At 41.0% G+C, this 19,365-nt stretch overlaps 1 protein-coding gene across 3 annotated transcripts in view; it reads right to left on the bottom strand.

The window, feature by feature from the left end:
• LOC138352238 (uncharacterized) overlaps positions 1 to 18,007 on the bottom strand; it is a 171,678-nt gene extending 153,671 nt beyond the window's left edge. Inside the window, exon 1 of one of the 3 annotated variants that reach the window (XR_011222721.1) lies at positions 16,682 to 18,007. The gene's annotated coding sequence lies outside the window, so the exon portion shown is untranslated. Of the gene's footprint in view, positions 1 to 16,677 lie in introns of all 3 variants that reach the window. The other 2 variants (XM_069304522.1, XM_069304521.1) reach the window with 2 other exon arrangements.
• Positions 18,008 to 19,365: the final 1,358 nt, after the last annotated feature.

Raw genomic sequence — 19,365 nt, 5'->3', positions numbered from 1 at the left:
TTGGACCTCCGCCAGAGGTGAACAGCATTACACCTCAGTACTTGGGTACTGGTGTACTGGTGTACTGGTGTTCAGAGGAGCAAGTATACTGGTGTTCAGACGTACAGGTGAGCTGGTTTACAGACGAAGAAAAAGAAAACGTAACAATGCACGTTTAAGTACGTACGTAAAGCTAAATAAGTACAATAATAATAATAATAATAATAATAATAATAATAATAATAATAATAATAATAATAATAATAATAATAATAATAATAATAATAATAATAATAAATGCACAAATAAATCACATTTGTGTATGAAACCCGGATTTTGATGTCAGATGTCTCGACACCACCAAGATCACGAATACATCCGAAAATACATCAGTAAATACAGCATACATCCACTGTGCTCGTAATTATCTGGTTCATATTCTATATATTCATGAACGTTAATTTTTACAGGGAGCATTTGGGTTCGCATTTCCTATCACCTAATGCGGCTGTTCACCTAGCAGTAAATTGGTACCCGTGCAGGAGATAATTCACTAAGTTATATGTGTATATATATATATATATATATATATATATATATATATATATATATATATATATATATATATATATATATATATATATATATATATATAGTGAATGGCGAAAAACGTAAGAGTAATTATGCAAAAAATTAAAGTGTGTCTATTTTGGGAGGTTAATTGAGCCTGTAACTAATTTCTTTGTGAAGTTAACGGCCTCCAGTCAGCCTGGACCAGCTTCAGGGTTGGGTGTGGGGGGAGGGGGTAGATCCAGGCTTGGGTGTGGGTGTGGGGGGCAGCTCCAGGGTTGGGTGGGTGTGGGGGCAGCTCCAGGCTTGGGTGTGGGGGGCCAGCTCGAGCACACAACTGTTCAATGGTCCTCCATTGACCTAGAGGGAAGATGTAAAACCTGGCGGACAGCTAGAAGCCGGAGTCAGGCAACAAGCACCTCACCTTATCCTAAGTATGTACCCACACTTATAATTGTCTAGATTTTTAATGGTAAGCTCAGTATACTTGTGTCAGTTCTACACAGTGTACTCTTGAAGATGTCACATTGCTGATGAAATGTCGAAGAATAAAAATGGAAAGATTAAGTGATCTAGTGTTTCTCCATCTTCCAGATGGTAGAAGATATTGAGAGAGAGAGAGAGAGAGAGAGAGAGAGAGAGAGAGAGAGAGAGAGAGAGAGAGAGAGAGAGTGAGAGAGAGAGATAGAGAGAGAGAGAGAGAGAGAGAGAGAGAGAGAGAGAGAGAGAGAGAGAGAGAGAGAGAGAGAGAGAGAGAGAGAGAGAGAGAGAGAGAGAGAGAGAGAGAGAGAGAGAGAGAGAGAGAGAGAGAGAGAGAGAGAGAGAGAGAGAGAGAGAGAGAGAGAGAGAGAGAGAGAGAGAGAGATGCACACACCAATCCCAGCGCCCTCTCAGCTTGTACCTCCACTACACCAAGCTGTGTCTATATAAGCTTGGCTACGCTACCACTGGTCTTACGGGCTCACCATAGCCCGTGCTACATGGACACTTCGTTCTGAGTAGCTAAATCTGAAACAACAACATACCACTGGTCGACCGCTCCTGTGCCAGGTAAGTCTGCTACGGGCTCACCATAGCCCGTGCTACTTGCCCCGCTCCTGTGCCAGGTATATTACGGGCTCACCATAGCCCGTGCTACTTGGAACTTGGTCCGAGTAGCTAAATCTATAACAACAACATACCACTGGTTCAAGCTTGGCCTGGATACTGAATTCAGTCGCCAATGGTACCTCAGAGTGTCAGGGTTTTCTCCTCGTCTCTTGGTACCTCGTAGGGTTAAGGTTTTCTCCTCTTGGTACCTCGTAGGGTCAGGTTTTCTCCTCTTGCTACCTCGTAGGGTCAGGTTTTCTCCTCTTGCTACCTCGTAGAGATCAGGTTTTTCTCCTCTTGGTACCTCGTAGGATCAGGTTTTCTCCTCTTGCTACCTCGTAGGGGGGTCAGGGTTTTCTCCTCTTGGTACCTCGCAGGATCAGGTTTTCTCCTCTTGCTACCTCGTAGGGGGGTCAGGGTTTTCTCCTCGTCTCTACCATAGCCATGGGCGCTGTTTCGTCACCTATCTAATCATTACCGCACCTTGCCCCCCCCCCCCGCCATCCACATCAATCACCTATCACCCTCCTACCCGCAAACTCGCTCGCGTGCACGCGTATGAATTCACGCAAATGCACGCGCTCTCACTCCCGCATTCCGAGACACGCAAATTAAAAAAAAAAATTGATGCATAAGCCCACGAATTCACACGATGAATATATGCATATGTATACATACGCACATGCTGATATACCCACATGCTGATACACGCATATGCTGATATAAGCACATGCTGATATACGCTCATGCTGATATACGCTCATACTGATATACGCATATGCTGATACACGCACATGATAATGTATACTTCATGCATACAACTCTTTTTTATTTCAGTTAATAACGTTATGGATTTGCGCACGTTCGATGCCGATATTTACGCATGCGTCCCACGACCTGCGTTTCACGACCTGCGTCCCACAACCTGCGTCTCTCGGCCTGCGTCTCTCGACCTGCGTCCCTCATGTGCACCTGTATCTACCCGGCACATAGTGTATTCATCGTTATACATAAAGGTATATCTGGATGTTCAAGGATATGGGTGGGTGGGGGTGTAGGGGGATACCCGGCGGTGCCCAGGTCTCTTACCACTCCCACACTCTCTCCCAGTACTTTCCCATTGACGATAATACAGTAAGTAGTTATACAATAACTACGGTCTGAACTGTAAACAAGTGGACACCATACGGAATATCTTCCCTGTCTTATACTCTCACATGCACTCTGTCCTCCTCGTTGACTATTTCCCATTTCCCCAGATACGGGCTACTCATGCCCGTGCCACCTCTTGGGGGGCTTAATTTTTATCAATCAATCTCTCCAGACCCACACATAGAGCCTCCTTGCCCCCTCCTTTACACACACACACACACACACACACACCTTACACACACACACACACACACACACACACACACACACACACACACACACACACACCTTACACACACACACACACACACACACACACACACACACACACACACACACACACACACACACACACACACACACACACACACACACACACACACACACACACACTCACACAGGTCTCCATCACCCACACACATCCATCCATTACCCAAACCATTTTCACTACACAATATTTACATCATTGTAACCGAAGGCTTGCAGCCTGGACGCCAAAGCAGGTATCTGAACGTACATCTCGCGGGTCATGATCCTAATACACTAATATTTAAGTGAATGCTAAACTCTACGGACACTGGGATTAATATTTCAAATCCATCAAATTTGTGTGATAGAGCCATTGGGGCCGAGCTCCACCCCTTATGACACTACCATAACCCACATACAATTACTAATTAATCTGCAAAGCTTATGACAAAGTTTAAAAAGGCTAAGCCCATGCATCTTAGACAAACATATATATATATATATATATATATATATATATATATATATATATATATATATATATATATATATATATATATATATATATTGGTGTATACTGGCAGCAGGTTTTCTTTCAAACATGTTTCATTGAATATGACCGCATATTCTGTATTTATTATTTTCTGGTTTAGGGCTTCTATCCCTCTAACTATTTTCTTAGCATCAGGGCTTAATTGGAATAGGAGTTCTCCAAAACTCATTTTCGTACTTTTAAGGTGAAGAAAAGAAGTGATTTACTATAGAGTGTATTACACTTATTTGTATAATTTGCACGACGTTTCGAACCTCCATGGTTCATTCTCAAGTGAACAATCTTACAATACTAGTTGATTTTATACCCGCATTAGGTCAGGTGATAATACAATGAAGGTGAAAAACATGGGGGGATACATAAGGGATAAACATAGGGGCTGCAGAAGGCTTATTGGCCCATACGAGGCATCTCCTATCTAAACACAAAAGTTTGTGTTTAGACTTGTGATAGCTTGGTCCAACAGGCTGTTGCTTGGAGCGGCCCGCAGGGCCCCACATATCCACCACAACCCGGTTGGTCCGGTGTTTCTTGCAGGAACATGTCAAATTATATCTTGTATATATTCACTTTTTGTCCTGGTAATATATCTATGTCTGTTGGGAGGCTATATTGAATAGTCGTGGACCTCTGATGTTTAAACATGCCTATGGCATCTATGGCACTCTTCATGCCTATGGCATCTATGGCACTCTTCATGCCTATGGCATCTATGGCACTCTTCATGCCTATGGCATCTATGGCACTCTTCATGCCTATGGCATCTATGGCACTCTTCATGCCTATGGCATCTATGGCACTCTTCATGCCTATGGCATCTATGGCACTCTTCATGCCTATGGCATCTATGGCACTCTTCATGCCTACGACACCTTAATATTCACCGAGTCTATTCTGTATTTAGTATGTTATCTTTCGCTCCAGAATGTTGTTATTATGTGTATATTATGTGATACCTCTCTTGATAATACATTGTGACAGCTTTGAGACGATCCCAATAATATATGTGTTTGATCGTGTCAATACGTGCCTTATATGTTCTTCGAATTCCCCTCTATTTCAGAAATTTTTCTTCTGCTTTGAAAGGAGAAGTGAGTACCGAGCAGTAGTCAAGGCGGGGAAGCACAAGTGATCTGAAAACTTGAAGCCTTCTTGTGGCCTCCTTGGACGAGAAGGTTCTCGTAATCCATCCTATTATTTTCTAAGAAAATGGAAGGCGTACTCCCCAGGCGTGTGCTTGGGACTACCTAGAGAACAGGTTCGAATCCTCCTTACGGCTCCTACGGAGTTTTCTCATTGATACATCACGTTAATGCAATTTCTCTGTGCATTTATTTTTCTACATTCACTTTGTTATGCTCACTATAAACGTTTTAACAGTTACGGGCTCACCATAGCCCGTGCTACATAGACACTTCGTTCTGAGTAGCTAAATCTGAAACAACAACAACAACACTAAATGTCAGCTGGTCTGTCTGTCATTCTGATATCTTTTACATGTTGTTTTTCATCTGTTAGTTCATCTGAGTGTGTTTTGTATTCCGTTGAATTTCTTAATTTTAACCATTCATTTGCATCTCGAATTTATCACGGGTTAAACGTTGTTTATTTTCCGTTGCCCAATCCATGATTTTAGTTATATCAGCTTGCTTTTTCAATGTCTTCGACCGAAGTTATTTTCATTCTGATTTCTGTGTCGTCCCCAAAGGATGAAACGAGTATGGGATTTCGTGTCAAAATCTGAGATAAGAATGAGTATTTTTGTCACTATCTGAGATAAGAATGAGTATTTTAGTCAATATCTGAGATAATAATGAGTATTTTTGTCAATATCTGAGATAAGAATGTATATACTTGTCAATATCTGAGATAAGAATGAGTATTTTCGTCAATATCTGAGATAAGAATGAATATTTTTGTCAATATCTGAGATATGAATGAATATTTTTGTCAATATCTGAGATAAGCACGAGTATTTTTGTCAATATCTGAGATAAACATGACTATTTTTGTCAATATCTGAGATAAGAATGAGTATTTTTGTCAATATCTGAAATAAGAATGAGTATTTTTGTCAATATCTGAGATAAGAATGAGTATTTTTGTCAATATCTGAGATAAGAATGAGTATTTTTGTAAATGTCTGAGATAAGAATGAGAAAAATCAGTAGTGCAAATACTATGCCTTGGAGTACAGAGCTCCTTACTGTGCTTAGGCTTGATTTTGATTGATTGATAGTTGCCTTTGCATTCTGTTTGACAGGAAATGAAATATCTCTCGCCTCAACTCACCTGTTATTCCAACTGATTTCATTTAATGGGTTATCACTCCATTGCCACATTCATGAAATGCCTATTCTAAAGTCCGTATATTTTTCTTTTCTCCTAATGCTTCCATAATTTTGTGATTGAGAGAGAGAGATTAATTTAGATCTTCTGGATCTAAATCCATGTTGATTTGGAGAGTTAAGTTTTTTTCTCCATAAAACTTTGAGATTTGATTCCCAATCACTCTTTCAAAAGTTTTAATCGTATGTGTAATGTTAGTGTGACGAGTCTATGGATTCCATCTCAGCAAATTGGAACTATATCTGGATAATTATTTTACCATGTAAAAATATAAGTCAATATTTTTACACATAATTTGTCAAAATAACTACAATCAAATGGTTCATATTGATTTCATGAAATGAATATAAATTGTTATAATATATATATATATATATATATATATATATATATATATATATATGATATATATATATATATATATATATATATATATATATATATATATATATATATATATATATATATATATATATATATATATATATATATATATATGACAGTGTCAGACCACGGAGGAAAATTGAAACAGGAATTTCCTTAAGTACTTTCGTATATTAATACATCTTCAGAAGTAGTCCTTCACTCCTTCTGAAGATGTATTAATATACGAAAGTACTTAAGAAAATTCTTGTTTAAATTTTCCTCCGTGGTCTGACATTGTCACATTTTTAATCACGTGTTTATTTTTCGTGATTTACACACACACACATACACACACACACACACACACACACACACACACACACACACACACACAATGGAACTAAAAAAAAAGTCCTGGATAGGCACACTGGATAGGAGGAAATGATATGGTTTGGTGATAATATTTAATTAAAGAAAGCAGATGATGCTGCTCAAGGATGCTGTCATTATTATTAATAATTTCCTTAAATCTTGTTATTATTCAATTAATCTAATTATTACACTTCCTTTTCTTCACCTATATTTATCATTTTATAAGTCCTCCTCATAGCTATAATTACTATTTTATTATAATTAAAAAAAAATTATCTAATGGTTTATAGTACTAAATTACCACCGTAGTATCGTAACAACATAACAGCTCTTGGAACAAAAGCATGAACAAAATTGTTCTCCAAACAACGACCACACAATCACCTCTGAACAATCTTCAATGTTCTTCAGTTATTATTGTTCCTGCTGACCCCATTACAATAACAAAAAATTATATTACTATTTAATAACAAAATATTAATCCTACTGCTATTACTACTACTAATAATATTATCTTTACTAGGATTATGTTGATACAAATAAAAATAAATGATAATAAAAATGTCAATTAATAAAGTGATATTATGATTATAAAGTTGTGATATGATTAATTATGATTAATATATATTCTGTTAGATGGCCTGTCATGTGATGTGGGTTTCAGTGGAAATGGAGAACGGTAAACAGAACTAGAAGAACAACTCTCAATCGCAGAGAACTCTACAGTGAACAAGGAGAACACTTCTTTACTCGTGGAAAAATACGGAGCAGGCAACTGTGAACAAGGAGAACGTTACAGAGAACAAGGAAAATACCTCTCGATCATGAAGAACACACACAATGCTGCAATAAACAAGGAGAACGCTAGTGGGAACAAGAAGAACGCTTCACAGACCAGGGAGAACAATTCTCAATAATGCTGAACACTGCGAACGCTACGATGAACAAGAACACCTTTCGGTAACGCAGAACACGAAGAACAGCTACATAGAACCACAAAACGGTTGGGTGTTATGACAACGAAAAATATATATTAATAAAACAAAACAATCCGAAATATATTCAATGGGAATAGAACAGTAACAATTAAAAAAAAATGAATAAAGAACAAAGAAGGATTAAAGAATTGACAGAGATAAAGAAGTAACATAGTAAAGAAATAACAAGGAACAGAGAAGCAACATGAAGCAGAAACGTAAGGAGTAAAGAAGTAACTAAGTAAATAATGAGTAAAAAAGTAATATAAGTAAAGATACTATAACAAGGCATAACTAATTTTTACTGCAGAAAATTGAAATAATACATAAAACGATAGATAAATATAATAAAATAAAAATATATAAAGCTAATAAAATAGGAGAATAAAGTCATTAAGAAACGATGAACTATGTAAATAAAAATAAAGCAAGAAAACATTAAATAAAGTAAATAATATGGAAATACATTGAAAGAAGAAAATATGATGGGTAAAAAGAATAAAAATTAGTGAGTTAAATAAAAACTATTGTAATTATTATTATATTAAAAACTTGAATTAGAGAAAACAATTATTTATAAATATCTTGACATTTAAAGACTAAAATTGTCAGAAGCATAAAAAAAAAATACATAATAAAGCACAAATATGAACAAACTGCACATGACGATGAACAAAGTGTGAACTTTGAAAAAATGGAACGATAATGAAAGAAAGAAGAAAAAAAAGGGGGGGAGGGGGTTGAAAAGGAAAATGAACACAGAGAGGAAAAATAATTAAGAAGAATGTAAGAAAAAATGGAGCCAAAAAAAAAATTGTAAAGGGGAGAATTAGTGGAAAAATGTGCAGAAAAAGCATTGTTTTGAGGAGGGGGTTATGGGGGGGGGGTGTTAGGAGAGAGGAGGGGGTTAAAGAGAAGGTATTTTAGTTCTGGAGATCCTAGGTTTGTTGAGGGGACTTGAGGCAGTAGCAGGAACAGCTACAGTAGCAGTAGCAGCAACAGCAACAGTAGCAGTAGCAGCAATAGTAGCAGCAACAGTAGCAGCAACAGCAACAGTAGCATCAACTGCTGCAGGGAAATCAATGGTGTAACTGAGGCCAACAAACACACACACATACACACACACACACACACACACACACACACACACACACACACACACACACACACACACACACACACACACACACACACACACACACCATGTAAGTATAAAGGCACTTACACAAGGTATTAATACGCCCACAGGGGCCGCTCGGTTGAGTGGACAGCTCTTGGGGTTCGTAGTCCTAATAGCCCGGGTTCGATTCCCGGCGGAGTCGGGAACAAACAGGCAGAGTTTCTTTTGCTCTGATGCACCTGTTCACCTAGCAGTAAATACGTATTCGGGAGCTAGACAGCTGCTTCATGGGGATTTGTGCGTGTGTTTGAGAGTAATATGTGTGTAGTAGACATAATAGAGGAAAAATAGATTAGAAAGGCGGGGTCCAAAAGCTAATAGCTTGATTATACAGGCACAATTAATAAATACACACACACACACACACACACACACACACACACACACACACACACACACACACACACAGACACACACAGTGAGAAGATCCGCAGAAAGACAGCACGAAAAGGATGTACTCTTACTAAATGAAGTACAATATTATGTACAATTTAAGTATGTACAATTAGTACATACTAAGATCAACTCAGATTGCTTCTCAATCACATATGGAGGGAAAACAAACATGAAAAAAACAGCCAATGAAACTTAAAAATAGGACAGACAGGCTCTCTGAGAAAAACAAGGAGGTGTGTGAAAGGAACTCAGCAAGCGATTCCAGGAGTTCTTCACAACAGAGCAAGAAGTTCCTGAACTGAAAGAGGAGGCGTTAAACCGGGCATCTATGAAGGAATTGGAGATTACCAGTAGTGAGGTAAGAAAGTATTTACTGGAAAAACAACCAGATCTGTTGGTCCCGACGGAATATCCCCATGGATACTAAAAGAGGGAACAGAAGCACTATGCTTGCCACACTCTATGGGTCAGGTAAACTACCAAAAAGTTGGAAAGCAGATAATTTCATTCCAAGAAAATAGACAGGTGGCACTGAGTTACAGGCCAGTGTTGATAACTAGCAAACTATACAATGTGACTGAGAAGATTTTGAGAAAAAACTTTGTAACACCTCACCACCACTGGTTCAGGGACTCTAGGCTCACTAGAGTTCTATTACCAGACGACAGCAATTAGGCAAGAAAGAGAAGGGTGGGTAAATTACAACTTTTTGGATCGCCAGAAAGACCTTGACACAGAACATTATAAGAGACCAGTGTAAAAGTTGGAGAAGCAGGAAGGAGTGACAGGGAAGGTGCTCCAGGTGGGTAAAGGAGTACCTAAGCAACAGAAGACAACGAGGTACTGTGAGGGGTGAGGTCTCAAAGTGGCGAGATGTTACTAGCGAAGTCTCACACAGTTTTGGTCTTTCTTGTTTCTTTTACAAGTAAAAGTTCTTCTAGATGGAAAAGACTCAATTCTCTCAATGTTTCCTGATGCCCAAATTATGAGGAGGATTTTGAAAAGGGAAGATAGCAAGAGGCTACGAGATGACCTAAACGAATTGAAAGAATGGTCTGACAAATGACTACTAGAGTTTAACTCAAGTAAATGTAATGAAACGAGGTGGAGAAAGTAGGAGGCCAGACACAAACTATTAAATGGGGGGATGAAATACTTCATGAAACTGATTAAAATAAGGATCTAAGGCGTTGATATCACCCCGAATCTGTCTCATGAAACACACACATGAAAATGATATCAACAACGGTATATACAAAGCTGGCTAACCTCAGAACTGCCTTAGAAATTTGTGTAAGGAATCATTCAAAACTTTGCATACCACATGTCAGACCAATCCTGGAGTATGCAGCTCCAGCCTAGATTCCATATCTAGTGAAGCACAAGACGAAGTTAGAGAAGATTTAAATGTGTGCCATTAGATTTGTCCCAGAACTACGAGGTATGAGCTACGGGAAAAGGCTAATGAAATTAAACTCATGTCGTTGGAAGACCGAAGAGTTAGGGGGAAACATGATTACCTCATACAAAATCCTCAGGGGAACTGATAGCATAAACAGACTATAGAGCACAGGTGGCACTCGCGAAAAGGGACACAGGTAGAAACTGGGTACTCATATCGGCCACAGACATTAGAAATAAATAAAAAATCACAGTAGTTACACACACACACACACACACACACACACACACACACACACACACACACACACACACACACACACACATACACACACCCAAAGAGACAGGGCTCAACCCCCGCAAGCACAACTAGGAGAGTACTCAGTATTAATACATACACACAGTTTACAGGTAAAGAAAAACACAGTTTGCATGTGTACACAACACACACACACACACTTGCGTCATGGCGAAGATGTTGCTGCTAGTTTTGCGTCATGGTGAAGGTGTTGAAGCTGGCCTTGCGTTATTGCGAAAGTGTTGCTCCTGGTCTTGCGTCATGGGGGGACGCAGTGTTGCTGCATTTGCGTTATTCTGAAATTGTTGTTACTCTTGCGTCACGATGGTGTTGCCGCCCTTGCGTCATGGTAAAGACGATGCTGTTGCGTCAGAGGTGAGGCTGTGTTGCTGCGTCAGAGGTGAGAGCGGTGTTGCTGCGTCAGAGGTGAGAGCGGTGTTGCGGGTCGAGCCCGAAGTGTGAGTCTCATTATAGATGGTAATACCAGAACCCTTTTTTTGGGGTTAGCGAGAGGGCAGAACCAGCCGTCATAATCGCTGAAGGGGAGGCTACCCCGGTGTCCAGACAGTGTTAAGCATCACATGACAGTAAGAACGATAGTACACTTAGAGAGGGGCAGGATTATGACATCTATGGCCCTTGGGGAGGCTGTATGCCCTGCTAGAACTGGACTCGTGGGACACTGTTTGTTTAAAAGACTTTTTTTTTAACCTTTTGGCTATTTTTTTCCCCCCCACAGAGTTAAGTTGGGTAATCTTGTGGAATTTTGTTCTGTGGTCAAAACAGACATTAAAAATATACCTTAAATACCTCAATGATAATCTCTGGTAACATTATACCAGCACTGTCTATTGTTAAATTATTAAATTGATTGAAATCAAAAACTTTTCTCGCTGGTAATATCTTGTTAAAAAAGGTAACGTCTTCTAGTAGATTTGTAAGTCACTTCAAAATAGACATGAGTCAGGGGACACCCACTATAAGTATGGGTTGCAGGCGATAAATACTTATAAATAAGTATTGCAGGCGATGAGTCACAATAACGTGGCTAAAGTATGTTGACCAGACTACACACTAGAAGGTGAAGGGACGACGACGACGTTTCGGTCCGTCCTGGACCATTCTCAAGTCGATTGCGCTTGTAGAATCGAGCTTCACAATCGACTTGAGAATGGTCCAGGACGGACAGAAACTTCGTCGTCCCTTCACCTTCTAGTGTGTGGTCTGGTCAACATGAGTGTACATTCATCTGTTTGCGCTTGTAGAATCGAGCTTCAGCTCTAGAACCCCGTCTTTCCAGCCGGCTGCTGTATAATTCCATGACTCCAGACCTGTCTAGCTCTCCATGTTTCCTCACCTCCATGCGGTTCCTTGTTCTCCCAGTCTATCCTTCCGGGACTGAAGTCCCCCATGATGAGCAGATGGGATCGATTTCTACAGGCAGCAGAGGCTGCCCTCTCAATTATAGCGTTAAGTGCCATGTTGTTGTTGTCATACTCCTGTCTAGGTCTTCTGTCGTTTGGTGGGGGGTTATATATCATCTTTACTACTACTACTCTTGGTCCTCCATCTTCATGGTGCCTGTTAAGTTGTCTGATAGCGACAACGAACCCCAGTGTGTACTCACCTAGTTGTACTCACCTAGTTGTGTCTGCAGGATCGAGCATTGACTCTTGGATCCCGCCTTTCGAGCATCGGTTGTTTACAGCAATGACTCCTGTCCCATTTCCCTATCATACCTGGTTTTAAAATTATGAATAGTATTTGCTTCCACAACCTGTTCCTGAAGTGCATTCCATTTTCCCACTACTCTCACGCTAAAAGAAAACTTCCTAACATCTCTGTGACTCATCTGAGTTTCAAGCTTCCATCCATGTCCCCTCGTTCTGTTACTATTCCGTGTGAACATTTCGTCTATGTCCACTCTGTCAATCCCTCTGAGTATCTTATACGTTCCTATCATGTCCCCCCTCTCCCTTCTTCTTTCTAGTGTCGTAAGGCACAGTTCCCTCAGGCGCTTCTCATACCCCATCCCTCGTAGCTCTGGGACGAGTCTCGTTGCAAACCTCTGAACCTTTTCCAGTTTCATTATATGCTTCTTCAGATGGGGACTCCATGATGAGGCGGCATACTCTAAGACTGGCCTTACGTAGGCAGTGTAAAGCGCCCTAAATGCCTCCTTACTTAGGTTTCTGAATGATGTTCTAACTTTTGCCAGTGTAGAGTACGCTGCTGTCGTTATCCTATTTATATGTGCCTCAGGAGATAGATTAGGTGTTACGTCCACCCCCAGGTCTCTTTCACGCATCGTTACAGGTAGGCTGTTCCCCTTCATTGTGTACTGTCCCTTTGGTGTCCTATCTCCTAGTCCCATTTCCATAACTTTACATTTGCTCGTGTTGAATTCCAGTAGCCATTTCTCTGACCATTTCTTTGCTTCATTTCTCTGAAGCACCTCAAGGTAACCATCTCTGCACGGTTCTCTGACCATCTGTGTGTGTGTGTGTGTGTGTGTGTGTGTGTGTGTGTGTGTGTGTGTGTGTGTGTGTGTGTGTGTGTGTGTGTGTGTGTGTGCGTGTGTGTGTGTGTGTGTGTGTGTGTGTGTGTGTGTGTGTGTGTGTGTGTGTGTGCGTGTGTGTGTGTGTGTGTGTGTGTGTGTGTGTGTGTGTGTGTGTGTGTGTGTGTGTGTAATGTTTTGGCTAAATTGAACTTCTTTTTCGGAGCATTTAAAAATTAGATTTTTTTTTAAATCCGAGATCTTCGGAAGAAAATAAACGCATTTGAAGCTAATTAAAAAAACTTCCAGATGGTGATAATTTTAAAGAATTAATCTGTATCTCAGAAACTTTAACAAGTTTGTAACAGCTTGAATGCTATAATCATGTATTTTTTTATTTGCTTGGACTACTGTTTAGTTTCAGAAATTAATACTAAAAGAATAATTATCAATTTAATAATTTCATTAAATGAGTTAATGGATTTACTTTAACATATAAAATAAAATTTAGAAAGACGTGTGTGTAATGAAATTACGATTTTTTTCCTTCTAAAGTATGAAATAAAAAAGAAGTATTTAGCTACCGTTCTTAAAAATCAAAAAAGTGAAATAACTCTTAAAATCCCGAGAATTGACGAATTTGACAAACTTGCTTTCTACAGTCAGGAGCTTCCTTAGGTAATACACGAGAAATTCTATGGAAGGAAACTAAATGGATATAGAGACCATTAAGTTTCAACCCACGACACTTACACACACACACACACACACACACACACACACACACACACACACACACACACACACACACACACACACACACACACAAACACATTCCTTCAGGGATGAAGGTATGAGCCTCAGGTACGTTTCAACACCATACTTCCTGTCGGGTCAGTCATTACACACGCACCGCTGCCTCTACCTGCCACCAATCTCGGAAAATCGTGGGTTAGATGGCAAAATGAAGTGATATGATGTAGAGAGAGAGAGAGAGAGAGAGAGAGAGAGAGAGAGAGAGAGAGAGAGAGAGAGAGAGAGAGAGAGAGAGAGAGAGAGAGAGAGAGAGAGAGAGAGAGAGATTGAGAGGGAGAGAGACAGACAGAGGGAGAGAGAGACAAACAGACCGACAGACTGTATATTAAACAATCAAGACCTTGTACAATAATACAAATTCACAGATGTTGTTTGCGAGCCGCTGGTCACCTAATTCGAAAACTACAATTGACAAGATAGGAGGCATGGGTACCTATGTTGGTCCTTGGCAATTTAGGTGGCATAGAAGACAATAGGCAAAAATGTGCCTATTTAGAAACATATATATATATATATATATATATATATATATATATATATATATATATATATATATATATATATATATATATATATATATATATATATATATATATATATATATATATAGAGAGAGAGAGAGAGAGAGAGAGAGAGAGAGAGAGAGAGAAATGTATATAATAATTTTAAAAATTAATTATTTTTTCAAAATACGCGAACGATAATAATTAACAATTACCACGAACTATTAAAAAAGTTATGTTAAATTCCCACACATATTAGTAATGGTAATAATGTTTTTTTTTCAATAATAATAATAATTATTAGTAGTAATAAAATAGAAATAATTTTAATAATCAAATAAAAATATTAATATTATGTGGAATGTTCCTTGTTTAACCAGCCATACGTTTTAATGGTCTCTTTATTGATTAATAAGGGCGAGCGATGCAGTAGTCTATTGATGACCGATACAGTGGGCTCTTTATTGAACACGAATGCAGTGGGCTCTTTATTGAACGCCAATACAGTGGGCTCTTTATTGAACACCAATACAGTGGGCTCTTTATTGAACACCAATACAGTGGGTTCTTTATTGAACAGCGATATAGTGGGCTCTTTATTGAACAGCGATACAGTGTTCAACTGCAACTCCTTATGGAACACCGAAATAATATCTACTTTATTGAACTCAAAGGTTTTCTACAGTGGTCTTCGACACGGATTAATATTGATCTCTAATGTTCACTTTTCGTGTTATCGTCAAGTACCAGAGACTTAATCACCACAACCACAATCACTACCACTCATCTAACAGCACTGTAGGCACCACAACTACCACCATCATCATTTCTAAACTAATACAGTCGTCTCTACTACCACCACTGTCACTGCTACCACTCTCCTGCCAACCACCATCGATCACTGCTTGTTACAATCATCCCAACTACTAAACAGTGTAATTACCATCACCAGCTCTCGAGAACTACCCCCCCTCCCTCCCAACACCATCTCTAGACTACTACCTGCATCTTCACCCTCTCAAACTACTAATTGATATCACTAATTATCAACACTCACCGAATACACTTCATCAAATTCCACCAAACACAACTACCACATTCTCTGCACTTAAAACTACCAACACTGTCGCTGCAAGCATCAACAACCCCAACAAACAAATATCCATATCATCACAACTACCACAATCAACAACCATTACCACCACCACCACCATCACCATAACTTCTATTTCCTATTATCGATGTGACCACGTTCTACCACCACCTAAAAACTACTATATCGCCACCTAAAACTACTATATAACCACCTACTACCATCCTCACCAACCACCACAACCACCTATAACAACAACTACAAGTACGCTGGTCGCATGCATCCTGCGACGCTTTGCTTTGCATTTTCTGCAATTTTTACCGCAAACTTCTGCGGGCTGATGTTGTCGTTGTCTCTCCCGGCGCGGCGGGATCGGCGTCGGCGGCGCCGACGGACTGCTCGACGGACAATAATGTCGGCTGAAGTGTAGGTGACCGTAGGAATAGGTGTGTAAGGGGGGATGAGAGGCAACGCAAGGCAACGAATCAATGTCGAGTCTTCAAATGGGTTTCAAATGGGTCGTTCACAATTGACGGAATTATCAATGCCAAGGCTTTCGGAAAAGAATAAAAGTTTTTCTTGCAAAGAATACAACTTTGACGTATATAAATTTTTATCACGCAAGTTGTTGGTCAAGATCTGTTTTTAATAGATAATCACGTTATTGAGTACGCAACTTTATTTTTCAAATTTTCATTCGTTGGGTTTTATTTATTCATTATTGCAATATTATTAATTGTGCATTTTTACAGTAAGAACATGCGGTTGTGTTTTAAATTACAACAATACCAATTATTACTACAGGTTTTTAAGAAAATTCTTCATTCTAAAACGTACCTACCTAACTCGAAGACCTGTAGGCGTATCTTGACCACTACACACTGAGGGATGCTGGTGTCCGCCTTGAAGGATGCCAAGATCATCTTAAGACACATCTTAATGAATATATGTTAGATAATCTCTCCATGTCTCAAGGAAACACTAAATTATGAGGCGACATACAGGTTCAGTTTGAGAAGGAAGAGGCCAAATGTAACACTCAAATTACATGGATTATTTTCATTATATTTTTTTATTTTGTTTTCACTGGTAATGTTCAACTTCATCGTTAAATATTGAAGAACTCGTTAAAGTGTAACTCGTTCCAAGAGGCCAATTTAAGTGGCATCCATATTTCCGAGGTGAGCATGAGGTTAAGCATGTCAGAAAGGTGGTCTTCCCAGCATTAAGTTTCCATGATCGATCCTGAACACTCGTAGCAGAATGGAGAAACTTCTCTGGGATATCGTTCGCCAGGCTGACATCGTAATGCTGTTTATGACTGATTTTGAAGAATTGTAGTGTATCTCGCAAACAATGGAACAATTATCTGTGAAGTTAACGCCACTCTTTTGAACTTGCTGGTTTAAATAGGCTCGTCCAGGAGAAACAGAATGCCCACCGGATTATCATTAATAAGATCGATGTGTCACATGTCACAGATGATCCGGATGGCACGGCGTAATCCGGAATCACACGTGGGCGCCCCTCAGGATGCTGGCGGTATTCCGAAATGCAGGAGGCCGATGGCCCAAGTCGGCCGTGTGGTTCGGAAGCCATCATAGCGGACCATGGGGTCGAATCCTACGGTAAGCGTAGCCTCAAGGAGCAACCGTAACACCTGTACGAGAAGGGTCTCAGCCCACGGCACACTGACTTATAATAACAAGCCGTCTGGCCCTGTTCTACCTGGACCCGCCACCACCTGGGCACGGGTAGCAATATATATATATATATATATATACCCACTCTCTCTTTCTCGGCCACTCGGACAATTACCGCCGCCTCTGCGGGATGCAGCGGCAAAGGTGCAACTGGCGCTATGCATGCCCCACTCTGCCCTCTGCCCAGTCACCTCGATACTAACCACTCTCTCAGGGTCTCGACCTCGCTTCATTCCGGCCAGTAGAACAACCAGTTCTCTTAACCCGCCTACAACACACCCTCCAGCACCGTCTCAACACCTGGCCCCTCGCAACACCCGCACGCACACACACACACCCTCTGCAACACCCCTCATCGGCTTTCCTAGTTGCATTAATCGCGTGCCCAAGTCTGCCCGTACGGGATGGAATGTAGGGGGTACTAGCACATATGCGGGGCACAGGAGGTGTGGGGGGATGGGACGTCCATGGCCACTCATTATGCAGGTTGATCCCGTCACAGGCAGGGCCCCCACGGGCTTTTGTTGCATGCTGGCTCCTGCAATCCTGTCCTGGCGGGGGGAGGGGGGTGGGGGGTGTCCCGTGGGACTTAACCCAAGCCCGCATAATCCGGCTTTTCGCCCCTACACCGGGGCATGCGTAGAGCCGGTGTCCGATGCCCTGGGTAGGCTGGGCGCTGCTGCCCCAGCGTGGCGACAGATGGGGCCGAGAGAGAGAGAGAGAGAGAGAGAGAGAGAGAGAGAGAGAGAGAGAGAGAGAGAGAGAGAGAGAGAGAGAGAGAGAGAGAGAGAGAGAGAGAGAGAGAGAGAGAGAGAGAGAGAGAGAGAGAGAGAGAGAGAGAGAGAGAGAGAGAGAGAGAGAGAGAGAGAGCATGTCTGAAACACAAGCCACCATAACACAATCACCCACAGACGGGGTGGGGGATTGTAATCGCTGGCTGCTTAATGATGGTGGGTCGGCCTGCCACAATCCACGTCCCCCCCCCCCCCGTCCACAGTACTGTGCTGTGATGTGCCCTCTCGACGCTCCGTCACTTGACACTAAAAGCCGCACTTGAGCCGCGCTGGTCACCAAGCCGCCTGTCACTCTGCCAAGAAGAAGTCGTGTTGAATTGCAATGTTCGCCTTCCGGCCGCTGCCACTAAGTTATCGTCATGAAATGTAAAGAATCATCTCTCGCTTGTTTCTGTCTGTTCGTTTCTGTCCTTGTTTATTACTGTTTATATGTCTGTTTACCTGTTTTTTTGCCTGTCTTTTCTGACTGTCGATCTGTGTATCTGAACGTTTGCATTTGCTCTCTCTGTGTGTCTATATCTATCTATCTGTAACTGTCTCTCTCTGTCACGCCCTCTAAGTGGCAAGGCACTATTCCTATCCTCCATTCCTTCCTAAATCCTTATCCCTCACATCCCTTCCAAGTGCTTTATAATCGAAATGGCACATAACGCTTTCCCCTGATCATTAATATCTCCCTCCAGCCATAGGCTTGACCCCTCAGTAGAGTACTTCCACTCGTCCCGGCACAAACGAGTGCGTTCACTCAACGTGGGACGAATCGAGATAGCCGCGAAGGACGAGTTAGACTGGGGGGGGGGGGAGGAAGGACATGTATCCTAATGCACTCTCTGAGCTCGAGCGACCAGCATTCTCTCAAAGGGGGGGGGGGGGGAGAGTGGATATAGGCGCACTCTACGGCTCCGCACTCGGGGAGTGAGTGGTTCGCTGTGTTGCTCAGCACGACTTGGCCTGCACTCCAATCTTCAATGCAGCCCCCACACCACCGCCTGCACCATAGCTTACTCCATGGCCTAATCCACAGCCTG

The sequence above is a fragment of the Procambarus clarkii genome, chromosome 52, assembly GCF_040958095.1.
Source record: "Procambarus clarkii isolate CNS0578487 chromosome 52, FALCON_Pclarkii_2.0, whole genome shotgun sequence".
In the NCBI taxonomy this organism is placed as follows: Eukaryota; Metazoa; Arthropoda; class Malacostraca; order Decapoda; family Cambaridae; genus Procambarus; species Procambarus clarkii.
The sequence above is the reverse complement of the archived record's forward strand: the minus strand, read 5'-3'. Positions and strand labels throughout refer to the sequence as shown.